A 15,262-nucleotide genomic window follows, 5' to 3' on the forward strand; every position below is an offset into this window, starting at 1 on the left:
CGAATCAAGATAACAGAGCAACTTTTGATAAGACTGTGTTGAAAATCTCGGGCTCCTCAGTCTGGGGAGGGTAAATAGAATTTATGTCAACTGTAAACTTGAAGGAATGGATAGGAAGAAAGGGCAAAACTAGGATTTGGTTTGAATCTTGAATAGGTGATTTTAAGGCAAGTACAAGGAAGTGCTATTCACCTAATTGACATGTATCATTTCATTCTTTCTATATATACAGAAATAGCTAGACCCTGGGTGGATTTTTACCAGAAGAAAGTGAATTTGAGTACCCTGAGAAACATGGACATTGTATATGCTCAAGTGTTTTTTCAACATTAATATATTAATGAAAATATAAAATAAGAAAACATTCAAGACTTATTATATCAATTCATGAAAGGCAGATTATCAAAGGAAGTCAGGAGATCAATGTCTCAGGAAATCAGGCAATCAATATCTCAATCAAAATTTGATTGAGATCAAATATCTCAAAATTGATCAAGATCAATAGGTCGTGGGAGAGAAATGTAGCACAATGGAAGGGCTTTGGGTTTAAACTGGATTTTAATCCAACTTTGCCATCTGCTAGTTGTGTGATCTTCAGCAAATAACTTAACCTCTAGTAGCTTCAACTTCTTTCTCTGTAAATCAGAGATAATATATCTAGCATTTAAGCCTGTTGTGAAGATCAGAGACAGAAAAGGTAAAATGGCTAGCTACATGCTCTAGTACATAGCAGATGTAAGAAAATGATTATTTTTTTAAGATTTATTTATTTGAGAGAGAGAGAGTACATGAATGGGGGAAGGGGCAGAGGGAGAGAATCTCAAGCAGCTTCTCCACTGAGTGTGGAGACTGATGCAGGGCTTGGTCTCATGACCCCGAGATCACCACCCTGAGATCATGACCTGAGCTGAAACCAAGAGTCAAATGCTCAACCGACTGACACTTAGGCATCCCAGAAAGTGATTATTTTTTTTACTACTGATTTGTTAGAGGCAGAGTGCCAGTGAGGTGGGCACTTGATACAAACCTGTGTGGCAGTGTTCATCTCCTTATGCATAAGTGTAACCCCTTGTGGCATTCCTCATATCTTTGTGTATGTGGGCCATACCCAGACTTTGAATTCTTGCATGTCAGTGCATTATGCTTACCTGATGGCAGTCAGTCACCTCATAACAGATTTTTTTTGTCTCTCCCCTTCCAACTCCTGTCCTTATTTTAACCCACATACTGGTCACATACTAATTTTTATCTTTCATAGCTCCTGCTAGATATCTGTAATGGCTTCATATCATGCTTATAATTGTTTTTAAAAGGGACAATTCTATTTTACCAACACTTTAAAGTCTTACTTTGTGGAGGTTGGCAAGGATGGAAGAGGGTCGGGACAGAATGAAGATGGATGGGGAAAGGTCCATAGGTAAATTAGTAAATAGGTAAAAAGCTAGATGGATAGTCTGTAGGCAGATTAGTAGGTAAATAGATGATAGAGTAGATGAATTAGGGAGAATGGAAGCTGGGGAGGTAGGATAGGAGCGTGGTGAAGCAGAGAATGTGTGGTGTGGAATTGAGAGACCCAGGTTTTGTATCTTGTAAATGGATGTGTCTCAATTCTTTCTCTGGTCAGATATGCGCTGTTTGGTTCATGTGATTTCATTTCATATGTTTCTAAATGAAGAAGAGCTGTACATTTTTGAAGACACATTGACAAATATCATGCCTTAGTAACAAATCTAGGAACTTATGCAAGATTATTTTTGCCTCCCTCCCTTTCCTCTCTTTTTCTCCTCTCCCTCCCCCTCTCCCTTCCTTTCTTCCTTTCACTTCCTACTGTTGTAATTTTTTGTGTTATCACAGTATTTCCTTCATACTTTCCCAAATAAATCATTTTTTTTTTCTGGGCAGGAAAAAAACATGTTTTTGCTTCAAAAATAAGTACTAAGAATAAAAAGAAACCCATATTTTCACTTTAGACATATAGGTTTATGATTTTTTGTTATTGTAAAAAATCTTCAAACATCAGACATTTGGACATGTGAATGATCATTTCCTTTAGATAAAATCCTAGAAATGAAATTCTTGAGGAAGAGTGCACATATCTTTAAGGGTTTTGACATGAATTTCCCACTTTTGCCTTCCCCCTTCCCTCAGGTCAGATACAGTGTGTAAGAACATGTATCTTCCCACACGCTCACCAACACTGGATATTATTGCTCTTTCAATTGTTTTCCAATCTATTTGGGTGAAAAAGACAATCTAATGGGTGTTTTTATTTGCTGTTCATTGGCTAACAGTGAGTTTAAAAATTTCCTTATGATTATTGGTTATTTAAGGCAGACAATATTATACCATAACATCATCAGATTCTTTCCTCAAGAAATGCCATTATTGACTTCTTTGTAGCTAAAAGTAGTGAATTTATGCTAAGCAAGTTTTTGTGTGTTATTTTACAAACAGTAAAATAGGAGTTCTTTTTAAAATTTTTATTAACATATAATGTATTATTTGCCCCAGGGGTACAGGTCTGTGAATCTTTAGGCTTACACATTTCACAGCACTTACCATAGCACATACCCTCCCAAATGTCCATAACCCAACCACCCTATCCCTAACCTCCCAACTCCCAGCAACCCTCAGTTTGTTTCATGAGATTAAGAGTCTCATATGGCTTGTCTCCCTCCCAATCCCATCTTGTTTCATTTTTTTTCCTTTCCTACCCCCCACAACCTCTTCACCCTGCCTCTCAAATTCTTCATATCAGAGAGATCATATGATAATCATCTTTCTCTGATTGACTTATTTCACTCAGCAGAATACCCTCTAGTTCCATCCACGTCATTGCAAATGGCAATATTTCATTTCTTTTGATGGCTGCACAGTATTCCATTGTGTGTGTGTGTGTGTGTGTGTGTGTGTGTGTGTGTATACCACTTCTTCTTTATCCATTCATCTGTTGATGGACATCTAGGTTCTTTCCATAGTTTGCCTATTGTGGGCATTGCTGCTACAAACATTCAGGTGCACATGTCCCTTCAGATCACTACATTTGTATCTTTAGGGTAAATACCCAGTAGTGCAATTGCTGGGTCGTAGGGTAGTTCTATTTTCAACCTTTTGAGGAACCTCCATACTGTTTTCCAGTGTGGCTGCACCAGCTTGCATTCCCACCAACAGTGTAGGAGGGTTCCCCTTTCTCTGCATCCTCGCCATCATCTGTCATTTCCTGACTTGTTAATTTTAGCCATTCTGACTGGTGTGAGGTGGAATCTCATTGTGGTTTTGATTTGTATTTCCCTGATGCTGAGTGATGTGGAGCACTTTTTCATGTGTTAAAATAGGAGTTCTTAAGGAGAAAAAAAATAAAACTATGTTCTTCAGTAGTAGCCTAATACTTGATATCCAAAATGAGGATTTAGAATTCATGCTTTATAACCTTGTGCAAAATTAATCAAACTTTTTTTTTTTTTTTTGTATTCTGTCTTGTCAGTATGGGTATTATACAGAAATACATGTGGCTTGTGCTGTTTCTAGGATCTGACCATTTTCACTTTGCCATAGCTGTGTTTCCCAGCAGTGGCATTAACTAGTAGGCATCTTTATAATACTTCTTTACAGAACTGGGCTTCTAAGGTTTGAAATGAACAGGCAAAGACAAGTCAAACATTTTTCATAATAATGTTGAAGTGAATGAGAAAAGAATGCAGGGCTTTTATCAATGTTTCTTTTTTAATCTCAACTTTCTGATATTCATTTAAAGCCATTTTTTTAAACTGATGAGTTCTGCATGCATAGTCTGCTAATGTGTGACTAATACACTAAGTACTTCTTCCCCAGTGGAAAGAACAAGATCATTTGGAAGAGATTCAATTCCAAACCTCCTCTTATCAGGTTTGCTTTATTAGCTTTGGTGTCTGGATATACACAGTACACCTTATTCCTGCTGCAAGTGGAATTGTTTGCTAGGAGAGAAAAACATTCTTTGCCCTTGAGAAACCTTCAAAGTGAGTGAAAATTGCTATGATGCAAACTCTGGAAAACAATTTGTAAACCTTTGGGCCACCAGCATTGCTATTGCACATCTTAGTGTCTGTCCTCCCTATTTCATCACATTTTTTATTTGCCTTGTTATGTCAGAAGAATTATTTTGTTTGCTATAGTAGGCTCAGGGATATAATCTGGGGAGAATATCAAAGTGTCAAGGCAATATAATCCAGCAAGTAAGGACAATGTTGGAATTTAAGGAAAATTCCATAGAAATTATATTTCACTGTTAAGCTTTTGTCCCTCCCCCCTCCCCCGCCTTTTCCTTCAGTCATTTTTCTGTAACCTACTGACTAATTTTTTTTTTTTTTACTATTACATTTCAAGTAACTACTATTCCACACTAATTTGCTAAGGATTACCTGCCCCTTCTTCAAAAACATATGTAGCTTAAGGACAACATTCTGTGTCTGTTAAATACTGTTGAGTAAATGTTTAATGAATTGAACTGAGTGAAAAAAAGTCCCCAAAGATTGCTGGGCACAGACTATTTAGTCTTGGAGTTCTCAGTCAATCTCCTAATACAAATGCTCTGTCCAAGTTCTTCACCTCAGGGTAGAGGTCTTTTTTATTTTTATTGGGGAGGGGGTAAATAGCCAATGCATTGACTTAAAGAATACAAATATTCTACCTTACGAAGTATTCTAAGATACAAAGGAAAGTAACATACTTTGGAAGATAAAATATTAAAAATTGGAAGTCAGAATTGTATTTCAAAATATAAGGAAAAAGGGAAAGGAAGCTAGTTACTAAAATACATAAAAGACTTAAATTTTCCAAGTTCTCCACACTGTTACAAGGAAAAAGGAGCATTAAACTTGCCAAATAGTAACCAGTGGGTAAAATTAAATTTGGGAAACAACTTGAATGTTCCAATAGGTCATGATTATACTTGATACTATGCCCCACAAGAATGACCTTTATGGATTGCTTCCCTTCTTGGGTGTCCCTGTTGGCCGCTCCCAGTCATTTTTGCATTGATGAGAGACATTAGCAGGGGATTAGAGAGCAGAGGTTGAGAGGCTAGGATATTTCGTTCCTCCAACTCCCACCCTGTGTTTCCCTGTTGCTACAGCTTCTTCTTGTGGCCTTCCTCTAGAATTCAGCTCTCTAGCATTCATTAATGTTTTTTTTTTCCCTTCAGTCTTTCCAACCCTTATGGTCGTGATGATTTTTCACTAATGCTGGCCTCTGAATGCCTCTCCATCCAATGTTTAATCTCATATCACTGCCTACCTCTCTTATATTTTTAAGGACTCCCTTCACCAAAGTCTCTTTATTTGAATCACCCACATGTGAATTCTGTGTCCTGCTGGGGAAACTGACTGATTCAGTATCAAACTTCCAAAATCTTTTATTCTTTTGTTTCTATATGAAGAAAGGACACAAATTTCTCAATGTTCTAATTACAGCCTTATTTATGGGAGCCTGTATCATGGAAGTATTTTTTTAATTCGATTAAATGAGTAGAAAAGGAAAAAGAAAGAGGAATCAGGCTGATTCTAGATCTTCTTAAGCCATTCTGAAATAATGTGGTTTGTTCCGCAATAAATGGGCTGGAAAACAAAATTGGAATGTTTTTGAACCCACTAAGTTCACAAATATTTAGTAGTGGACCCTTTGCTATTAATAATAACAATCATTAAACTGAGAGTATATAAGAGATCAGAGTCACAGAAGTAAATACTTCTGAAATCCTGATACGGGAATGAGAGGTGAGCTATAAATACTGTTGTTGGGATACATGCTTTTAATGACATGGGAAAAGGTTATCACATGACATTAGTGATTGTGCTATAACTATTGCTAGTTAGTTTAGTTATCTTGTGAGTCTGAAACATTTTGTATGTGTCAAGAATTTTAGTACTTGAAATGGGCCTTCAACATAAAAGCTAAAAACCTCTGAAAAAGTGCTAAGTGCCTGGAAGCCAGCTCTGTTTCATTCTTTGTATGATATTTTGCTTGGGATGGTGTACCCTTAGGTACTTTTGGAGGAAAGTAGTTGTCATAAAACTGAAAGAAACAGGTGACTATGGGTTTTTATTATACTATGAACAAATTTGTTGACTTCTCCCTATATTTCCATTTACTTTTCTATTGGAGCTGTAATTTTCTATTGGAACTATAGGATCTGAAAAAGAAATTAATGACATGGTATCTTTTCCTTAAAGTTATTACTCAAAGGTAATCAGAAGGAATATATATATGAAAAAACTAAAGAACATTTATAAAGTGACATGCAACTACTGACCAAATGTATTACTCAGGACTCTTAATTACAAATGACAAAAATCCTAGTCTAATTAATTTGGGGAAAATGGATTTATTGGTTTACATAACTGAGAAGCATAGGGGATAGAGCTACCTTTTGACTAAATGGATGCCTTGAGGTCACTTACTGTCTCCTCATCCAACATCTCTTCTTTCTTCTATAATAGCTTTAATCTCAGGCAATGTCTTCCTGATTGGTGGTAGAGTTGGCTATTGGAGGGAAGTTATAAATTCATATTCTTCTTCATAGTAAACAGTTCCAATCAAAAGACTACGCCTTGAAAACACACAAATGACCAAAAGATTCATGAAAAGATGCTTAGCATCACTTTTTATTAGGAAAATGCAAATCAAAACTACAATGAAATATTACTTCCTACCAGTCAGCTATGGCCAGCATCAAAAAGATAAGAAATGACAAGTGTTGGTAAGGAGTTGGAGAAAAGGAAACTCTTTCGCACTGATAGTGAGAATATACACTGGTTCAGGCACTATGGAAAAATAGTATGGGGGTTCCTCTAAAAACTGAAAATAGAATTACCATATGATCCAGTAATTCCACTACTGGGTATTTGCCCAAAGAAAATGAAAGCACTAATTTAGAAAGATATTACACACCCCTATGCTTATTACCTCATTATTTACAATAGCTAAGATATGGAAGCAACCCGAGTATCCATCAATAGGCAAATGGATAAGAAAGATGTGATATATATATGGGATATTATATATCTTGTAATATATGTATATTACAAAATGTATAATAGTATATATATATATATAACAAGATATATATTACAAGATGTATAATAGTATATATATATATATATAACAAGATATATATTACAAGATGTATAATAGTATATATATATTACAAGATATATATAGTATATATATATTACAAGATATATATGTGTATATCTCTCTCTCTCTCTATATATATATATACACATATATATAGTATTATGAAATATTATACAGCCACAAAAAGGATGAGATTGTGCCATTTGAGACAACATGGATGGGCCTAGAGGGTATTATGCCAAGTGAAATAAATCAGAGAAAGATGTATACCATATAGTTTCACTTATACATGGAATCTAAATATTAAAACAAATCAAACAGACAAAAAACAAAAACAGACTCATAAATACAGAGAATAAACTGAGGTTTGCCAGAGGAGAGGGAGGTAGAAGGATGAGCAAAATGGGTGAAGAGAAGTGAGAGATACAGGTTTCCAGTTATGGAATAAATAACTTGTGGGAATAAAAGACACAGCATAAGGAATATAGTCAATGATATTGTAATAGCAATGTATTGGGGCGCATGATAGCTACATTTGTGGTGAACACAGAGCAATGTATATACTTGTTGAATCACTCCCTTGTATACCTGAAACTAATGTAACACGTGTGTCAGCATAAAAGGAAGGAAGGAAGGAAGGAAAGAAGGAAGGGAGGGAAGGAGGAAAGAAGGAAGGAAAGAAGAGAGGAAGAGGTAGAGGGAGGAAGGGAGGAAGGAAGGAAAGAAGGAAAGAGGAAAGGAAGAATAAGAAAGAGGAAGGAAGGGAGGGAGGAAGAAAATGCCTTTTTTCTGTTGTTTTTAGCTAAAGTTGTAATGAAGGTTGTGATTGGTTTGAGCTAGATCATATACCATCCTGAGTATCTTGTGAGCAGGTATTATTAGGTACTCTAATTGGTCCATCTTGAGTCATATCTTCATCTCTGTAGAAAGTGAGAGTAAGATGAAAGGAGTCATAAAATGGAGTTTCCGTGGTAAGACAGATTGTATAAAAATAAGAGAATGAGAAAAAACAGGGTGAACAGACAAAAACCATGATTATCACAGCCCATTACCATTTATTTCTTGATGGCACAACAACAAACTTTCTGTATGCATCATTTCAAAATGCCACTGCCTGCCAGTAGAAATATTAGACTTAGATCCAATAATGCACTCATCCCCAAAGCTAAGAGAAGTAAGTCAGTGTCTCATCCAAGTGTTGCCTTCAGCTCCCAGGTCCTCACCTATGTTAACTCCATTCTCTTACATTTTAAATTCTGTTACTAGAAGCATCCACTTGCTGGTATTTATGTGTCAGTCAGGTCTTTCATGCATAAAAGTGATAGAAAATTAGTGGAAACTATTTCTTCCCAAAAGAAATTCATTGACTCCTATAAGTGAAAAGTTTACAATTGCTTCTCAGGCATGATGGATTCAGGGATTAAAAATGATACTGTCAGGACATCAACTTTCCCCATTGAGTCCCATTTTCCTTAGTTGATTTATTTGGGGGCAGATTTTCTAACATGGTAACAAGCTAGACTGCTAGCATCTGTAGGCTTACTTTAATGGCATAGCCACAATTTCAATGATTAGTGTCCAGTTTTTCAGGGTCCAGCAAAGTTGTCAGGGATTGATCTAACTGATTTGGGAAGATGCCCATCCCTGAGCCAGTCACTGAAGTTTGGCATATGTGTGTGTGTTTGTTGGCAGTGGGAGTGGGGGTGGAATAGTCTGATTTGCTGAGTTTGTGTCGTGTGGACATCCCAGTTGTAGTGATGATAGGGAGAGATCAATTCTATCTGGACCACATAGGAATAGGCTTCACATAAAAATGAGAGCCTGTTGTCAGCAGAAATAGGTTACATAGGAAGATAACATTCAAAGACCATGACTACTGCATTACCCAATAAATGATAGAGTGATAAAAAAAGGTCTTTATTGAGTTCTTGAAATGTACCATATATTTTGTACATTGTTTCACATTTATCACATAAATTTATTCCAAATTTATGTGATAAATGTTTTATGTGATAAATAATTTATGTGATAAATGATAAATTTATCAAATAAATTTATTCCAAATATAGCAGTGACTGGCACTACTAGGATTTTTACAAATCTGTCTAGTAACTCATGGCATTTTAGTGTATTCTCTACTGCTTTAAAGAAGGTGATCCTGTATTTCCTTCTTGGAAAACTAGATTTTGGAAAACTAGGGAGATCCTTAGAGCAGATAAAGAGAAAGATAGATGATGTGGAGTTGGGAAGAGTAGGACATGCGAGAAATAAGGTTGGTGCCTAGTCTGATCAGAACTGATTTGAGGAGGGGACCCCAGAGTGGAGCCACAAGAAGAATCAGTGGAGCAGACATACACTGAGGTCCCTTCATAGAAATAAATAAATGCGGGGCGCCTGGGTGGCTCAGTGGGTTAAAGCCTCTGCCTTCAGCTCAGGTCGTGATCCCAGGGTCCTGGGATCGAGCCCCGCATTGGGCTCTCTGCTCAGCAGGGAGCCTGCTTCCTCCTCTCTCTTTGCCTGCCTCTCTGCCTACTTGTGATCTCTGTCTGTCAAATAAATAAATAAAATCTTAAAAAAAAAAAAAAAAGAAAGAAAGAAATGCTTAGCTGGGACATTTGAATTTGTCCTGAAATATGACTAAAAAAATAATGAAGAATTTTGAACAGAGGGGTGCTTGGGTGGCTCAGTGATTAAAGTGTCTGCCTTTGGCTCAATCATGATCCCAGGGTCCTGGGATTGAGCCCTGTTGTACGGCTCCCTGCTCAGTGGAGAGCCTGCTTTTCTCTTTTGTGCTCCCCCTGCTTGTGTTCCCTCTTTTGCTGTATCTGTCTCTCTGTCAAATAAATGAAATCTTTAAAAAAAATTTAAAAAATGAGAATAAATTAAAAAAAAAGAACTTTGAACAAAAAGGATCTGTGATGAAAAGGATGTTGAGACTTTTACACAGTGGTGTGCAGAGGGTACAGGAGAAGGCACCCCAGGGAAAGAGATGAACTGCCAGCCTCTTGATATGTAGTGATAAGAATCCAGACAAAAGAAGTGGCAGGAGTAATTGAAAACCAAGATTCAGATGGATGATTTTGAAACTCTGGGGTATAGAAGAGCATCCGGTAGAAAGTTCTAAAATGCAGATTCCAGGGATCTTCTTCCAGATGTTTAGATTTAACAGGTCTGGAGTGGGGCACAACAATATGTATTTTAACAAGCATTCAAGATGAGTCCAATGCAGGTCATTCACAGACCGCATTTAGTTTCAGAAGAGGGTTAGACAGATGTGTGGTTAATTATGAAGGTCAGTCAAGCCAGGAGGAGAGGGGAATCTGTGTTGATGGTAATTGGAAGGTTGGGAAAGGGCCCTGATTATAGGGAGAGTTGATGAATTCTGTTTACATAATTCTTATTCACATTTATGTTGGCACTTCTGGTGTGTTGATTTCAGTCATTATCTGTGTATATAAAGCTGTTGTTAAAAAGATGTCCTGGAATGAAAACTATTAGACACTTGTCCTTGATCAACAATGTTGGAATTACTCTGGGTACTGACTGCTTTGACTGGTTTGGAGCAGAGTTTGAAGTGGAAGAAGGAAGTGAATATAATGAAAGCCATGCTGAAGCTGTTGTGTTTTTCAAAATGTCTGGCTAGACATTCTTTTCCTTGTCTAGAAATTATGACTGTCAAAACTACTGTCATGGTATCTGAAAAATCAAGATGAAAGGAGTGTTGCTAGTATGAAACATGTATGCTAAAAGTCTCTTAGCGTATCTCACAGTGGCCAAGATGTTAATAATGTTTCTAATGAATTTCTATGCATCAAGGTAACAGTACCTCATGGAACAAATTCTCTCCTTTAAGCTAAGCCCGTCAAGTTATAGTAGTATTTCAATTTGCCTAAACAGTTTAAGAAAGGTTCACTATTCTGAGAAAATGTAATGTTGGTAGTTTTTCCTTTCTCTTTTACTTTCAGATCTGCACCACCCTTTCCTGGATTTCTGTGAATCATATTGGGCCACCAAGATATTTCTGTGGCAGTTTTAGTAAGGGAGGGAAGAATTGTCTTCATAAATCATTAAAAAATTCTAAGTATCATTTACCGAGGAAGTCCTTCACCAAAAGAGTTTTCTATCTGTGATATTGAATGGTTTCATGACATGTGATTTATATAGTATTTATTTACTCACAGAAGCTTTTTGCTCAGCCTTTCTTTCTTGATGCTAAGTCAGTCAAGAGCTCTGTCTGACCTAGTGAGGTTATGAGTTCATTTCTTTCCTCCCAGATTAAAGTGATCCAATTAAATGTATGTTTGTGTAAGAGTAGAGCAGGATTAAATGAAAACTTATCCCCCCACCTCAGTATTTATTACCCTGATATATTCAGTCATAGTGTACTTTTCTCTATTTTTTTTTACTATAAGTGAATATAATTTTATTCCTTTGAGACTTTCTGCCCAATTCTGCTCATTTTACTATATGCAAATCTATGCCACTACTACATGGCTTTAACAAAAGGAAAAAATACTCACTAAAATGGTAATGATATAAGTATTTATTACAGTGATTGATTATTCATAGAAGCTTTCCACTACCTTTCTCCTTTTTGTTAAGGAGTTTATTCTGTACAGTAAGATACATTATTTTGGAGCTTAGCACCAATATTTTGGTAGTAATTTCAATGACTAATTACTGCACAAGAGATAAAGTACATTCTAAAATAGTATTTGAGTATGGTGCACCAAAAATTTAATACTTTTTTTGAAAATTATAGAAAAATTTTCATCAGTTTATATACACTGTGCTTATCTGTTTGAATACTAATTTTGTGATCTGATATTTCTTTTGGTACAGAATTTTTCTGGTATACTTTTCCCTAATATTTTACTTTCAACCATTTGTTTCCTTAATTGTAAGTTTTATTGAGATAATTTTTACACTATAAAAGTCATCCATTATAAGTAGAAAATTCAATGAATTTTAGTAAATTTATAGAATTCTGAAACCATCACTGCAATTCAGTTTTTTTAATGCATTAGCGTTCTCATTTTAAAAATTTGTTTATTTTTTTAAAGATTTTATTTTATTTATTTGACAGAGAGCCAGCACAAAAAAGGGAGCGGCAGACAAAGGGAGAGGGAGAAGCAGGCTCCCCATAGTGCAGGGAACCGGATGTGGAGCTTGATCCCAGGACCTTGGGATGGTGACCTGAACCAAAGGCAGACACTTAACGGACTGAGCCACCCAGGCGCCCTACCACAATTCAGTTTTAGAGCATTTTGATCACTCTCAAAATTAATCTCCCGCAGGTGACCTTTGGTCCCACTGTTCTGCTTTCTGTCTCTATAAATTTTTTCTCTTATGGACATTTTATATAAATGAAATGAGTATGTAGTCGTTATGCCTGGCTTTTTTTCATTTAGACATAATGTCCTTTTTTCATTTAGGATAATTTCATCATCTCTGTTGCTGCATGTATTAGTTTTTCATTCCTTTTTTGGCTGCATAGTCTTCCCTTGTATGAAAATACTATTTTTTTCTTTTACCTTCACCTAATCATAGACATTTGGATGATTTCCAGTTTGGGGCTCTTATGAATAATGATGCTATGAAAATTTGCATACTTGCCTTTGTGTGGATATATATTTTAATTACTTTTGGGTAGATTCCTAGGAGTGGAGTAGCTATATGGTAAGTGTATTTTTTTGTTTTGTTTTGTTTTTAAAGATTTTATTTATTTGACAGAGAGATCACAAGCAGGCAGATAGGCAGACAGAGAGAGGGGGGCGGAAGCAGGCTCCCTGCTGAGCAGAGAGCCCCACTTGGGGCTCGATCCCAGGATCCTGAGATCATGACTTGAGCCGAAGGCAGAGGCTTAACCCACTGAGCCATCCAGGTGCCCCGGTAAGTGTATTTTTAACTTTATAAGATACTGCCAACTGTTTTCTATAGTGGCTGTACTACTTGCCATTCCTATCTGCAATTCTCAGGGGTTCCAGTTTCTTTGCATCCTTGTTAACACTTACTATTGTCTGTCTTTTTGATTATAGTCATTCTTGTGGGAAAGAAGTGATATCTCATTGTGTTTTTAATTTACATTTCCCTAATAACTAATGACGTCAAGCATCTTCTAATGTGATTTGTGTTTTCTTTTCTTTTCTTTTTTTTTTTTTTAAGATTTTTAGAATTTATTTATTAGAGAGATAAAGACAGAGCAGGACAAGGAGCAGAGGGAGAGGAATAAGCAGATTCAGTGTTAAGCGTGGAGCCCAAACAAGGGGCTTGATCTCACAACACTGAGATCATGACTTGAGCCGAAATCAACAGTTGGATGCTTAACTGACTGAGTGACCCAGGTACACTTCTTTGATGAAATGTCTATTCTACATCTTGTCCATTATTACATTGGGCTGGTTTTTATTTTTTAGCTTTAAGAGGTCTTTATATATTTGGGATACAAATCTTTTTACCAGAAATGATTTGTAATAATGCACTCTTGACTTAACAAACTTTATGTTAATTGGTACTTTTTCCCTCTTCTCAAATGCAATGCAGGAACAGGGAACATGTTCTCCATTTATTTCTCTCCCACCATATAATCTACTCATCATGTATTTTAATTACCTTTATAATTAACATCTCACAAGACATTTTCATTAATGTTTTATTCAGAAAATATGCATTTAGATTTACCCATATACTTGTAGTTTTTGTTGTTCTTCATTCTTTCATGCATCTTTGGTTTTTTCCCCTGAGATAATTTTTTTTCTTTTTCTCCTGTGTTAGTTTTTGTAATTTGTGCCTTTCATGGAATTTTACCACTTCATTTGGGTTTTTGAAAATATTGCCATAAAGTTGTTTGTAAGTCTTGTTGTTCTTTAATATTGACTGCATCTTTAGTGATGGGTATATTATCTAAATTATTGAATTTATTGGCACAAAGTTGTTCATCATATCCCTCATTATCTTTTATCAATCTGTAGGTTCTGTAGTGATGTGTTCACTTTTTTCATTGGCACTGATAATTTCTGCCTTCTCTTTTTCTATCATTTTAGCTAGAGTTTTATAATATCTATTGATTATATTTAAAGAAGTTATTTTGATGTTATTTCCCTATGTTTCTTTTCTTTTTTTTTTTTTTAAAGATTTTATTTATTTACTTGACAGACAGAGATCACAAGTAGGCAGAGAGGCAGGCAGAGAGAGAGGAGGAAGCAGACTCCCTGCTGAGCAGAGAGCCCGATGCGGGGCTCTATCCCAGGACCCTGGGATCATGACCTGGGCCCAAGGCAGAGGCTTTAACCCACTGAGCCACCCAGGCACCCCCTATGTTTATTTTCTATTTAATTATCACTTCTCTATTTTATTTCCCTCCTACATACTTTGTGTTTAATTTTCTCTTTAAAGTTTTTTTTTTAAGTAGGAAGTTAGATAATAGATTTTAGATCTTTATTTTTTACTAATGTAAGGAATTATCGCTATAAATTCTTCTCTAAATACACTCTTGGTTGCATCCCATAAATTTTGATATGTTGTATTTTCATTTTTATTCAGTTCAAAATATTATACAAGCACACTTGAGAGAATTTGCATTTTGCTTTTGTTGAGTGGCATGCCCTGTAAACATCAATTAGGTCAATTTGTTAGATAGTATTTTTCAAGTCTTCTACATCTTTATTGGTTTTCCATCTACATATTCTCTTAATTACTAAGATTGTTGAAATTCTAACTATAATTATGGATTTGTTTATTTCTTCTTTCATTTCAGCTATAAATTGTGTTTAGCAATGGAGTTGATTTTCCTTCTGGTACAAGCTCCTTATCCTATCATGGTGCAGCAACAGATTATCAGTTTAGTACCAGTGCATGGATCACATTTTGGATATCTGTTCTGGAATCACCAGTAAACTGAGATGGCTATGCAGAAAACCTTCAAATAACCATGTATTTGAAACTTCAAAATGAACAGGATGAAGTCTTAATATGAAAAGAGACTGATTAGGGGCACCTGGGTGGCTCAGTCGTTAAGCATCTGCCTTTGGCTCAAGTCATGAACCCAGGGTACTGGAATCCAGTCCCACATCCTGCTCCCTGCTCAGCAAGAGGCCTGCTTTTCCCTTTCCCACTCCCCTGCTTGTGTCCCCACTCTTGCTGTGTCTCT

Source organism: Martes martes (assembly GCF_963455335.1).
Source record: "Martes martes genome assembly, chromosome: 7".
Taxonomy (NCBI): Eukaryota; Metazoa; Chordata; class Mammalia; order Carnivora; family Mustelidae; genus Martes; species Martes martes.